The sequence below is a fragment of the Vigna unguiculata genome, chromosome 9 (assembly GCF_037176805.1).
Source record: "Vigna unguiculata cultivar grain cowpea cultivar isolate G323 ecotype 2 chromosome 9, ASM3717680v1, whole genome shotgun sequence".
In the NCBI taxonomy this organism is placed as follows: domain Eukaryota; kingdom Viridiplantae; phylum Streptophyta; class Magnoliopsida; order Fabales; family Fabaceae; genus Vigna; species Vigna unguiculata.
In genome coordinates, this window is record NC_140800.1 from 33,456,730 (window position 1) to 33,469,996 (window position 13,267).

General features: G+C 26.5%; 1 long non-coding RNA gene across 1 annotated transcript; it reads left to right on the plus strand.

Moving 5' to 3' along the window:
* Nucleotides 1–1,008: 1,008 nt before the first annotated feature.
* Nucleotides 1,009–1,820, plus strand: LOC114162948 (uncharacterized). Its single transcript, XR_003599322.2, has 2 exons — nucleotides 1,009–1,273; nucleotides 1,381–1,820. It is a non-coding gene; the product is annotated as an uncharacterized LOC114162948 (long non-coding RNA).
* The last annotated feature ends 11,447 nt before the right edge of the window (nucleotides 1,821–13,267 follow it).

Consider the following 13,267-nt stretch of genomic DNA (forward strand, 5'->3'; position numbering starts at 1 on the left):
GTTTTTTGTAAATTCTTTTATTACTAATTTTGGGAAAAATTAAATACTTTGAAAAACCACAAAACTTTTGCACATTTAATTAAAGGTATCGTCTTAGGATGGACGTTGTGGGTGCTAATACCTTCCCCACACGTAATCGATTCCTGGACCAAAATTCTGGTTTTTTGTAGATCTTGCTTTTTTTATGGTTTTTCATAGTTTTAACTATGGTGGCAACTCCAAACTTTATTTTTACAAATTTTATTTTTTTATTCGTCGTTGCAATTTTGGTTGCGACAATAAAAACGAAAAAGAAAAAAAGTGATGTCTGTTTTAAAATGTGGCAGAGTGCGAATATTATTTGTCTAAGTGCTTCATCATTTTATTCATTATATATATTTAAGTGATGATTTGCTCTTTTCCTAAATATGCAAGTCTGTATTATTAGGAGTATTAATTATATATTGAGAAGCAATACTTTTTTATACAATTAGTACCTATATTTATTCAATGTATTAAAATATTATTTACTAAGTTAAATAGTATTACTATATTTTTATTTTTATTATTATAAAAGAATTAACAGTTTGAAAGTATGATTTACGTGAGATGAAATATAGAATTTATTACTAAAAAAATTTATATTTTCTATTAATTTTATTTTGAATTATTTTTAAAAAATACTTATAAATTTTGTTATAAAAAAAATTACAAGAAATTATTGTCAAATTCTTTACAAAATATTTTGTATAAAACACTTTTCACAACAAATTTTGTAAAAAATACTTACGAATTTTATAATTTTGTAAGAAATAATTATCTACAAAAGAATTATCTTTCAATTAAAATTCTTAAAAAAAATAATAAGAAAAAATCTTTTCTTACGAATTCTTTGTAAAAAAATTCTCAATATAATATATGAAATTTTATTAGTGATGTTACGTGAAGATGATCGGATGTGATAGACAAGTTGATGATGAGTTGTTTTTTTTCTTTTGCACCACACAAGGAGAGGATAGAGTGAAGAGAAGGAAGGAAAAACTGGTCTATAGAGAGTAAAGTTTGGGCAAGAATTATTGACCCACTTCATCTCTGTTATAAGTACCACTTCTTAGACTGATATACACACACTTTCTTACATCCTTAAACTTAACAAAGTATAGAGGTTTTTGGTTCTTAAAAATGGCGATCCTGGGTGCCTCCAAATTATTGTCATTTGCTACTCTTTTAGGAATACTTTTGCTACTCATCAACTCTGCTCTGGGAGCTGCTACCCAACCTTCCCTTGAACACGGTATTTTTACAATTAGATACACACTATGCAATATTCATGATTTCTATATCCTTTCTCTCTTTTTTCTTGCTCCACTCATTTGTTTATTCGTATTTTTTACGGATCAGGACGTAAACTTCTCAAAACTTATTATCCATACCCGGGCGGTGGAGGATGGAGGAAAGCAGCAGATTCTGGTGGTCGAGGATATAGGAAACTACCATATTATGGTGGTCGAGGATATAGAAAACCAAGATATTATGGTCGTGGAAAATATACCCAAAATCCATGAAATCAGTAACCACCACACCGCAGAAATAACGGATCAACTATGTGCTCTTCAAAGTTCTGATTTAATATGATAAGAGTGATAAAAAATACTTATGGATGTGTTAGTGCCAGAACATTAATATAAGTCATGTAGTACTCAATCTAGAGGAATCGTGTGTATTACTGCAATCAATCTGGATCAAAGAATTAAATAATTTATTTATGGTGTGAAATAACATGTGTCCAACAACATTTTATGCTGGTTGCTCAATGTTATTTTACGCAGGGTAAGAGGAAACCACCATGTCGTTTCTGGTGTGTGCTATTTCCAGTTGTGTATTGTGTCCATATTTTTGGACAGTAATATTTTTTATATAAATACAGTAATAATCATACTTAAATATATAGAATTTGCCTAGAACCATTATAAAAGAAACATTCTAAAAACCTAATTTTACACTGAGTCAACGTCGTATATATTTCAGTTCAATAGAAGGAAAAAAAGAAGTTTAAAACTAGTTTTTATACAGGAACTGTTGTTAATTAAACTCATATATTAAGACTCAGACAGGATTGACTCTTGACTTTAGCAGTAAAGTTAGAAAAAACAGAGTCAGGGAAGCTCTTATATACTATTTTTTTTTTAATTGCATGCAATGCAAGACTTGCTATTTGTTTAGAATTTAGTAATTTTATTCGATGTGACACCACCTACCCAGTTTTATTATCTCCAATACTGTCCAGTGCTGTCCACTACAAAACACTACCGTGTGGAAAAAATTATCTGCGGACATGTGTAGAGGAAGAAAGAGTCAGCGACGGAATTTTCACGCCTCTACAACATCTTCCATCTCTATCACCTTCAAAAATACCTCTTCTCATTCTCAACCTTCCAACATACAAAAGGCTTTCCTTGCTTTCTCCAGACTCATGTCGTTTTCTGCTCATCTCCTTCGACCTGGGTGCTGCTGCACAACCTGACATCAAACCTGGAACGTTAATGTTAATTTTAGTACAATACTAGGTTAAGAAGGTAAAAAAATCTTCGTTATTTATTTGTATACTTTTTATTGGGTTCAGGGAGAAAACTTTTCCAATGTGGCGGCGGCGCCTCCCTGCCTTCTCGCATAACCGCCCTAACGCATCCCTCTGGCCGGCCGTAGAGGATATTCAACCCCGCCGTGAAATCGTTAACGACGGAGGGGAAAATAATCAATACCCGAAATTTACGTCCAATTATAAAACTATAAAACTACCTCTAAGCATATAACTTTGTGTGTATTTGTGATCTGGCAAGGCAACCATGTAGTGGCAGATCTTTTTTCTGCCAATAAATTTCCAATTTCAAGATTGATTTAGAGACTGGGAGATGAATTTGGATGAATTAGTAGTATTGTTTAAGAAATTTGAAAGTCAAAGTACGTAGATTTAGATACAAAATTTATGAAAGTTTATGGGGGAGAGTTCGTTTGTGAGGGATTTAAACAATAAAATAGATAAAAATTAAAATTTTAATAGATTAAAACATAAAATGATAATTTTATTTTTATAGTTAAAATTAATATATTATTATTGTTATTATAATAATAATAATTATTATTATTATTATCTAATAATATTATTTATTATATATATTATTTTGTTGACATGTTGAATTAAATATCAATTTAATAATAAATTGAAAAACTTATGTATTGATTATTAGTGATTATTGTTTTGATTAATTTAAATAATAGTGTAAAAAATAGTAGAAAGAATAATGATCCAATACAAAAGATTGTTTTTTGATGACATAGTTAGTGAAGTGAAAGGAAAATATCCCAACATAAGAGAGCAATGTACATGAGAAGTTAGCATACGATTTAACAATCATGAAATATTACAGACCATTAAACCATTAAACAACGAGTTCCACGTACCACGAAACCAAGCACAAGGTTTCTTTTCAGACTCTTCTCTTCCTTTCCCTTTCTTATTTTCTCTGCAATACAAGTGTCTGTTGTGTCAATTCCGGTCTTTCTCTAACGTTTTTCGAACGCATACCATGTATTATCCACGCTTGCAGAAACCAAGGCCGTGTCAGATCCAAATAACTATGTCCGACATCACATTGTGGATGCTTCTTACCGACGTTCGTATCTGGTACGTTTCCGAAGCGGGGAAGCGCGACTCCAAGATTGTGTGGGAACTTTTAATTTATTGGTACTGAAATGTTTTTTTAAGAGTTAATTATAATAAGTTTCATCAAATAAAATATTAAATATAAATAAAATAAAGTTAACCATAATTAATATTTATTTATAAAACTATTAATAATTATAAGATAATATTTTAATGTAATTGGATTAAGAAAATTATATTTATTTATTTATAAAGTTTGAGAATTAAAATGGGTTAAAATTTAAAATAAGGACAAATTTTAATTTCATTTCAAATTTTAAAGACTAAAATATACTTAACCCAAATAATTATGAGATTTTTTATTTTTAGATTTTATCAATTTTTTGGGAAATAATTAGCATACTCTAGACGATTTCATTAGTTGGTTGCTTTTGTAAAAAAAATTAATAATTAATTACTATGAATAATATGTAGAAAAGGTAAAAGTTATGAAAAGATATATTAAGATATATTAAAACATAATTTTTTTAAATAGCAGTTTAATCTAAAAGAATATGTATATACAAAAATACATATATGCAATTATATAACATTAAGTTCTCATAAAATTATTTATAACATAAATATTTTTTCTAGTTAGTAATTATAGTTTTGTTACCATCTTTTATATCATATATTCTTGCATAATAAATGATTATATCAATTTATAGACAACATATAAGAATGAATTAATTTCACACATACATATAAAGATGTTCTCTACAACACACTCACACATTTATCATTTAGAGGTGATGATGGATTGGATTTTTAGAGATCAAATCTAGATCATTTTTAGATTCAAATAATTAGATTAAATTTGAAATCCAAATCTACTTTTTATACAGAACTAGTTTATATTTTTTTAGATTCAAACTCAAATATTTAGATCAGGAATTAAATTTATATCCAAATATTTGAATAAGTTAAAAATCCAGAATCAATTTTCTATAAAAGAAATTTATTGAGATCAATTGTACCAAACTCCAAGAGTGAAAAAAGATTTTATTTTATTAAGATAAATCATATCAAACTCATGTTTAGTAATAACAAAGTGGGCCACGACCCTCAGATCAGCCGGACAACCAGTCCAAAACGTGGTAAGCCGGTTTAATTTTTCAACCTACTAACACGTTTTGAGATGACCCTCCTTATCCATTAAATTGAATAGCGTCCGGACTTGCTAGCTTGTTTTTTCTTCTTGAAATTAAAAATGAAAAAAAAAATAATAATTTAAAAGATTAAATTTTCTGCATTATATATTTTTGTAATATGCATATATGCAACAATATTGTCACATAAATTACTATGCAAATTATGTTTTAATTATTAGTTATAATAGAGTAACTTAATATGTAAATGTAAATTATTTAAATTTATTTAATTAAAAATATTAATTAATCAATTAAAAACTTGAAAAATGTTTATATGATTAAATTTGTGAACATTTGTTAAGTATGAATATTTGGTACGGCATTTTATAGTAAAAATTTATAATAAAAAGATAGTAAAAATAGTATTTTTATTAGTTTTTGTTAAAAAATAAAAAATTTATTATTTTAATAGGAAGTTTGTTAATTTTATCAAACCGGTTGAATTTTTCAACCTACTAGGATGACTTTCCTTATCCATTAAATTAGTAGGCTAAAGACAAGACCAGCATACTAATTTTTTTATACAATTAGTATATTTATTTAATTATGTATTAAAATATTATTTACTAAGGTAAATAGTATTACTATATTTTATACTTTTATTATTGTAAAAGAATTAACAGGTATGAAAGTATGATTTACGTAGTTTTTTTAAAAGGAGGGATGAAAAATAGAATTGTTACGTAAACATGATTGGATGTGAAAGACAAGTTGATGATGAGTTGTTTTATTTGAATTTTTTGTGCACCACACAAGGACAGGAAAGGATAAAGTGAAGAAATGTAAGGAAGAATTAGTCCATAGAGAGTATGGTTGGGGGCAAGAATTAGTCACCCACACTCAAACATCTTCATCTCTGTTATAAATACAACTTCTTACACTGATATACGCACACTTTCATTCCATCCTCAAACTTAAGAGAGTAAAGTTGAAAATGGCGATCCTTGGTGCCTCCAAATTCATCTCATCATTTGTTACTGTTTTAGCAATACTTTTACTACTCCTCACCTCTGCTCTTGGAACTGCTGCCGAACCTACCATTAGATACGGTATTTCTTACAAATGCTTCTGTAATTAACAATATATTTGTCTTATTTATTTATTCATTCACTTTTTGTTACTAATCAGGACGTAAACTTCTTCAACCTGGTGGTTATGCAAATGACTTACCCAAACCAAAATCAACTCCAGTACCATATTATGGATATGTCGGTCCAGGATATCCTGGTAGGGGAGGATATTACCCCCCAAGACCATGAAAACTCTAACCACCACGACGTCGCAGAAATAACAGGATCATTGCTCTTTAAAATTCTGATTTTATATAATAGGAGTTATAAACAATATATAGGTGATGTACTACTGCAATGAGCCACAACTATTGAGTGCATACACCTGTATTACAATCTGTATCAGCCAATTAAATAATTGAGTAATTTATTTATGGTATGTGTCCAACAATTTTTTATGCGCTTGTAGGAACCTACACCAACTTACTTTTCATTCTCGCTAACCTCGCTTACGCTTACATGGTAACACCAGTGCAAAATCAGTCTTTAACGACTACAAATGATGACGACTCTAGTGCGAACTTAGTGGAAAAAGCACGGTTACAATATTGTAGTAGATATTGATTTAAAAATAACGACAATTTTACAAGTAACTGTCATCATTACCAAGAAAACAAAACAACGACGGCTGTTATGAGTCCGTCGTTATAAATTAACAAATAACGACGGTTATTTCGATAACTGTCTGGTTAAGCCGGTTTAAGTTAAGAGAATTCACTATTCATTTTCCCTCGTGCCCACTGCATTTCTTTCTTCCTCCACATCGCGCCGTCTGCAAACTAGTATCTGACCACCACCACTGTGACTAATCGTTACTTATATCTAATAATGAATCTTAACCATTAATTTTAAAAGAGACAAAATAATATATTCAAAATTTATATATTTTATTATTATCGCTTTTAGAACAAATTCTCATTTGGTGTAAACTATGTACAAAGTGGATTGTCCTATTTTTGGATGAAAAATCAATAAACTAAACTACTTTTTGTATGGAGAAAATGTTTTATGTTTTCATTACCTGCTTTCACTAACAGTACAAAAATATTACTTTACTTTCACTTTAATTGTTGTTAGAAAATTTATATGTATATAATTGGTTGAAAATAATACCCTGACTTTACTGTTCGTCACACAAATCTCTAAGAAAAAGTTACATGACATTTTTGAAGTAAAATGAACCTTAGAGAGTTTAATTTTGTATTTGTATATAGCAATATGTGTATCATCAGGTGATACTAATTAACATTATTTTAAGGGAGTTGGAAAATGGTGAAATTTTGAAACATGTTCTTGCTCCTATAGATGCTAACTGCATGCACATTTGGTATCAGGTTGGCAATATTTTCCTTCCTTGAATGTAATTATATTTTTCGTTATAAATCAATAGTTATATTTTAATCCTAGACTATTCGCGGCGCTTGTAGTTGTCATTTTTTTTGATATATTAAGAAGTGATTTCATTTTTTAAGCCTTACTATACTCTCTTAACGATAATGGAATGCAAATTAATGGAGTACTAATTGATGATATGAAACTGTTGGATCCCATGCAACGCCAAGTTTTAATAGAAAGAAACGAAAGATTTATCAATTAAGCATTTATGCTTTTATCTCTATCCTATGCTAGAAACTTGGAAGTGAGAATGATAAAATAAAGAACAAAAACCTAATAATGTAATTTAAAAAGGCGTAAAATTTTTGAGGGGGCCATGATCCCCGAAGAACCAACGAAGGTCCGTCACTGCTTGCGTACCCAACGCCGCTCGAACCGCCAACATCAGCCATTGCTCAATGTCAGTCGCGCCTCCATGTTAAAACTATTTTCTTATTATGATTCGATGAGGTAATTTACAAAACTAATTTAATAGTTTCTCGAATTTAAAAATTTTTATATTAAAATATTTGTTTGGATAAAATAATTAGAAAATAATTAAAATTTAAAAAACTTTTAAAGGTATTTTAAACAAATTAAAAAAATTCAAATACTTAAAAAATATAAGAAATTTGAAATTCTACTTTTTCTTATTCTACACAAGAAAGTTGAACCGAGTTGACTTGTACTGAAGGTGCAGTTATATCGACTCCAGCTGAAGAATCAGCTAAGTCGACACATGCCAAAAGTTTCAGCCTAAGTCGACATTGACCAAAAATTGAGTCGATTTGGTCCAAACTAAAGTTTTAGATGAGTCAACATAAATCACAGGTCAAACCAATTTGGCGCAGGATGAAGGTCGAATCGATTTGGTCCGGACCAAAGGTCAAGCGATTATCCACCGATGAAAGATGATAATCAACCATATGACTGAAAGTCAAGACGAGTTAAATGGGACAAAAGTTGAGATGAGCACGGAGCAAAGGTTGTGATAAGTCAAAACAAATTAAAAGTCAAGATGAGTTTACCTAAATCCAAAATCGATGAGTTGAGTCGGACTCTGATTGAAACGACATTGTCCAAACCAAAATTGAAACGAATTATGAAGATGAAAGTTGAAACTTATCTGTTGCACCAAAGCTCAGGCCTATGATTAAAGTAATGTTGTTTGTTCCCTACTCTAAAATATAAAACACGTTGTATTAGTCATCGTGACATTACTAATAGATTTGGCAATCAAATGAAAATATTATACGTATGTAGAATATCTGTTTATATGTAAAAAATTAATGTATAACGAACTTAGAAAAGTATAAAAGAGTGAATGTAAGAATTATTAATAAAGGGATAATTTACAAAGTAATTTTGTTCGAATTTTATTGAAGTGAACACATTTTGAAAGAATTTATTACGTGACACGTTTTCATTATAAAAAAGTTATATCACTCAAACATTGCTGTGTTTTTAAGTGAAATTGTATTTAGCCAACATGACTTTTAAACTGGTGCTAAATTCGTGTAACGCAAACACGACTTTTGGTTTAGCTAATCATTTTTTTGTTTTTTCATTCAAAGTAACACAACTTTAGTTTAACTAGATCCAGAGGTAAATTGTAGTTTCTTTTATCAAATTAACAAAATGGGTGGTAGAGAATCCATACATAAAAATAACGAAACTATACAATCATGTTTTCAAATGCAAATGTTTCATAGACAACCTTTACTTTTCGAACAAATACGATCACACGATGTGAGTTTTGATTTTAAGGACCTTGAAACTTTTAGAAAGGGAAATAATGGTTGATTCCACATTGTAGAATAGACACATTGTAAAACTAATAGTATTTTATAACCTTTTAATGCTATGTTAGAGGAGAGAAAAAATGAGTGAAAATAAAGTTAACTTGATAAAAAAAATGAAAACCCGTTAAATACATTTTATTATTATTAAAAATGAATAAAAATTCCAAAAACAATTATGTTACAAAAAAAAGAAGAATTATTTTCAAAAATAAATAAATATAAAAAAATTTATTTTTAAAGATAATCCATTTATATTCGATAACATAATTAATTAATCAGTATTTCTTTTTACCTTTGTCTGTTTTCTCTTCATTCTTGTATAAACAATTTTCTTTTAACCAATCTCAATTTCAAAATTTTCCACTTATCTCTATAAACTCAATCATCATCGTTTCTTTCTTTTCTTTCTTTTTTTCCTTCTTCTCATTTTCCCTATTTCAAATTCAAAATAAATGTAAAAGTGAAATATTAGAGCTTACACCTATAGTTTTAAAATAATAAAAGAATGAAAATAGACAACAGTAAATAAAAGAAATAAACTTATTAAAACATTATACATAAATTATTTGAAAATATTATATAAAATACTTGCAACATATAAAAATAAAAAACATCAGTAAAATAATACTACAATTTTGAGAGAAAAAAAAAACATATTGCTAAAATAATAATACAATAGTATAAAATAGTACAATAATATTATAATGCAATAATAGTAAAAATATAACTCAAAATAATATTTTTTTAAAATAAAAATTAAATACCCCTACAAGTTTTTAAAATGTAGTTAATAATTTAATAATTTAATGGTTGTTTAATTGATAAAAAAGAAAAAATAGATCGAACCACATCAACTTAATTATATACTATATGAAATTAAAAGTACATAAATTAGATTGAAATTTAGATTAATCAATATCATTATAATATTAAAATAAAAATAGTCTAATAAATTGAAATAAGAATTGATAGTAAAATATTATTGTAATAATACCTGAAATTTCATAAAATATTTAAAAACGCCAATAAATTTTGGTTTATATCTATAATATAAATTTTTTTCACATGTTAATATAATAATCACCAAACAAATGTAAAATAAATAAAAATAAACTTAGTAATTAATATAAACAATACTAATACAGTATACACAATAAAAATAATATTAAAGTGAGTGTAATATTTAGAAATGGAAGCATATCAGTTTCAGATAATAGTCTAAAACGAAACAAAAATAAAAAAAATCGTAAAAAAATATAGTAAATGATAAACTTCAACAGTAAATTGCTACTCTTATATTAAAATAAAAATAAAATACAATAAAATTAGAAATACAAATAGATTGCATAGAAACAAAGTTCGTTCCGTATAAGAAGGGTAAATGACTGATAGGGACATAATACCTTTTTCTATTCTATTTTGGCACTGCCTTTTCGTTATAACTTGGGGGGACTCTGCAGTAGGGCACTGGAATACAAAACGGTGTTGTGGGGGCACGGAAGCATAAAAAGTGTTTGATAAAATAACTCAGATAAAGTTTTAAGAGTAATTGTTTTATGGAAGCCACATATTTTGTTTTATGGAAGTCAATATTTTGTAATATAAAGGAAAAATCTGGCTAGAAAATCATAATACAAGACTTGTCCCAAAATATTATGAATTTAAATTATTGTTTAGTAATTAATAAATTTGAAAACTTTTAATTTAGTAAAATTTTTTTAGTAAATCTCTATAATTCAATATTTATATTTTTTTTCTGTAGTTAAATATTTATGTTAATTTTGTGATCTGATAATTTTTTTACTGTCAGACTATCGACACATATTGTTTAAAGGACATAATGACAAGATTTTTTTCAAATATATATCGTATTTAATGAAAATTATTTTTAAATTTAATTAAAATTATAAAATCCAAAATAAATCAAAAATATACAAATTGTAAAACTATATATGGAACTATAAAATTATGAAATATAAAATCATAAAGTTATAAGATTAAAAATTACAAAATTCCAAAAATTAAAATATTATAAGTTATAAAATTATAAAAATATATAATTTCATGATTATGAAACTATAAAATTATAAAATTATAAAATTAAATATTTACAAAATAATAAAATTATGAAATTATGAATTTGTAAAATCATGAAAATATGAAATTATAAAATTGTAAATTTTTTAACTTTCACTTTTTCATAATATTCTAATTTTATATTTCTGAATTTTACAATTATATTTTTTTATTTTTATAAATTTTATTTTTTATTTTGTATTTTATAATTTGTATTTTTTATTTTATTTTATAATTTTATAATGTTAATTAAATTTAAAATAATTTTCGCACTAAATATTGTAAATATGTGAGGATATTGTTATCATGGCCTTTTGTAAGAAAAAAAATGGGTTAAGTATGTTTTTAGTCCCTCAACTTTGGTTTAAAATTGGAATTCGTCCCTGATCGAAACTTTGATAAATTTTGGTCCCTAAACTTTAAAAATGAATGAATATAGTTCTTTTAACCCAATTTTGTTAACTCTTTTCTAAGTTTCGAAAGCATTTCTCAATAATTATTGGAATTGTTTACGCCGTTTGACACATTCTCGACTCAATATTTACTGAGATATGCGTTCGAAACGTAACAAAAATTAACAAAAATTGGGTTAAAAGGACTATATTCATTCATTTTTAAAGTTTAGGGACCAAAATTTATCAAAGTTTTAACCAGGGATCAATTCCAATTTTAAGTCAAAGTTCAGAGACTAAAAACATACTTAACCCAATAAAAATCATGTAGCGACATTTAAGCATAATGACAGTCTAAAATAACTACTATATCACATAATTAACCGGTGCATCTAATTGTAAGGACTCAATTAAAAGTTTTAAAATATTGAAACTCAATATACTACAAAATTTGAACAGGGACTCAATTGAAAGTTTCTAAAACATAATTAAGTCTAAAGATGTCTCTAACACCTTTTAAGGTGAACATAAAAATTGTGAAAGTCAAATTGAAAGTAGCATTTAGAATATAATAAATTGAAGAAACTTAGTAATATTCTTTTTCAATGAGAAACTTGAGAAACAGCGAAGAAAAGAAAAAAAACGGAAGATGTGAAAGGTATTTAATTTAATACTATGTGAGTATTTGATAAAATACAAGTAAAAAAAAATTAAAGAAAATATTTTATTAAAAATATGAAAATCGAGATATTCTACAAGGGTAAAATATGCTTAAATATAAAAAAAATGTAAATAACAGAAAATAATAATAGATAACCTAATATAATAAACTTAAAATAAATTATAACAAATACTTGAAATATTATAAAATATTTAAAAACATCAATAAATTTGGGTTAATACATATATTATAATTTTTTTCATATGTGAATATTAAAATCACCAAAAAGAATGTAAAATAAATAAAAGTAAACTTAGTAATTAGTATGAACAATACTAGTACAGTATACACAATATAAATAATGAAAAATCTCCATTAACAAAGTTTTCTTTTGATAAAATTTGATAAATTACTAAATAAAGTAAAAAAAATAGTATTTTTATTACTTTTTTTATTAAAAAATAAAAAATAAATCTATTTTAATCCTATTTATAGAAAGTTTGTTAATTTTATCAAAACAATTTATTAAAACCTCATTTTCCATAAATAATATTAAAGAGAGTATAATATTTAGAAAACGAAGCTTTCAGATGTTAGTCTAAAACGAAAAATAATTTAAAAAATCGAAAAAAAAATTATAGTAAAAGATAAACTTCAACACTAAATTGCTAGCTATGTTATATTAAAAATTAAAAAATTAAAAAATAAAACAATGCAGTAAAATTAGAAATAGAAATAGATCGCATAACAATAAAGTTTGTTCCGTATATGAAGGCTAATCACTTATATGGACATGACACCTTTCTCTATTCTATTTTGGCACTGTCTTTTCCTCACAACTTGGCGTAGACTCTGAGTAAACGATGTGGGGACACTGGAATACAAATCATGCAACAACTAAACAACCGTACAGTTTAATCAAAGACAAGAAAGTGCACATTAAAATTAGAAAAGTTTTCCAAATTTAGTTTTTTCTTAAGAAATACTTCGACAACACTCATTATTGACAAAATCGTCAAGAAAATTTTCTATAATAATTCATAATATATAGAACTA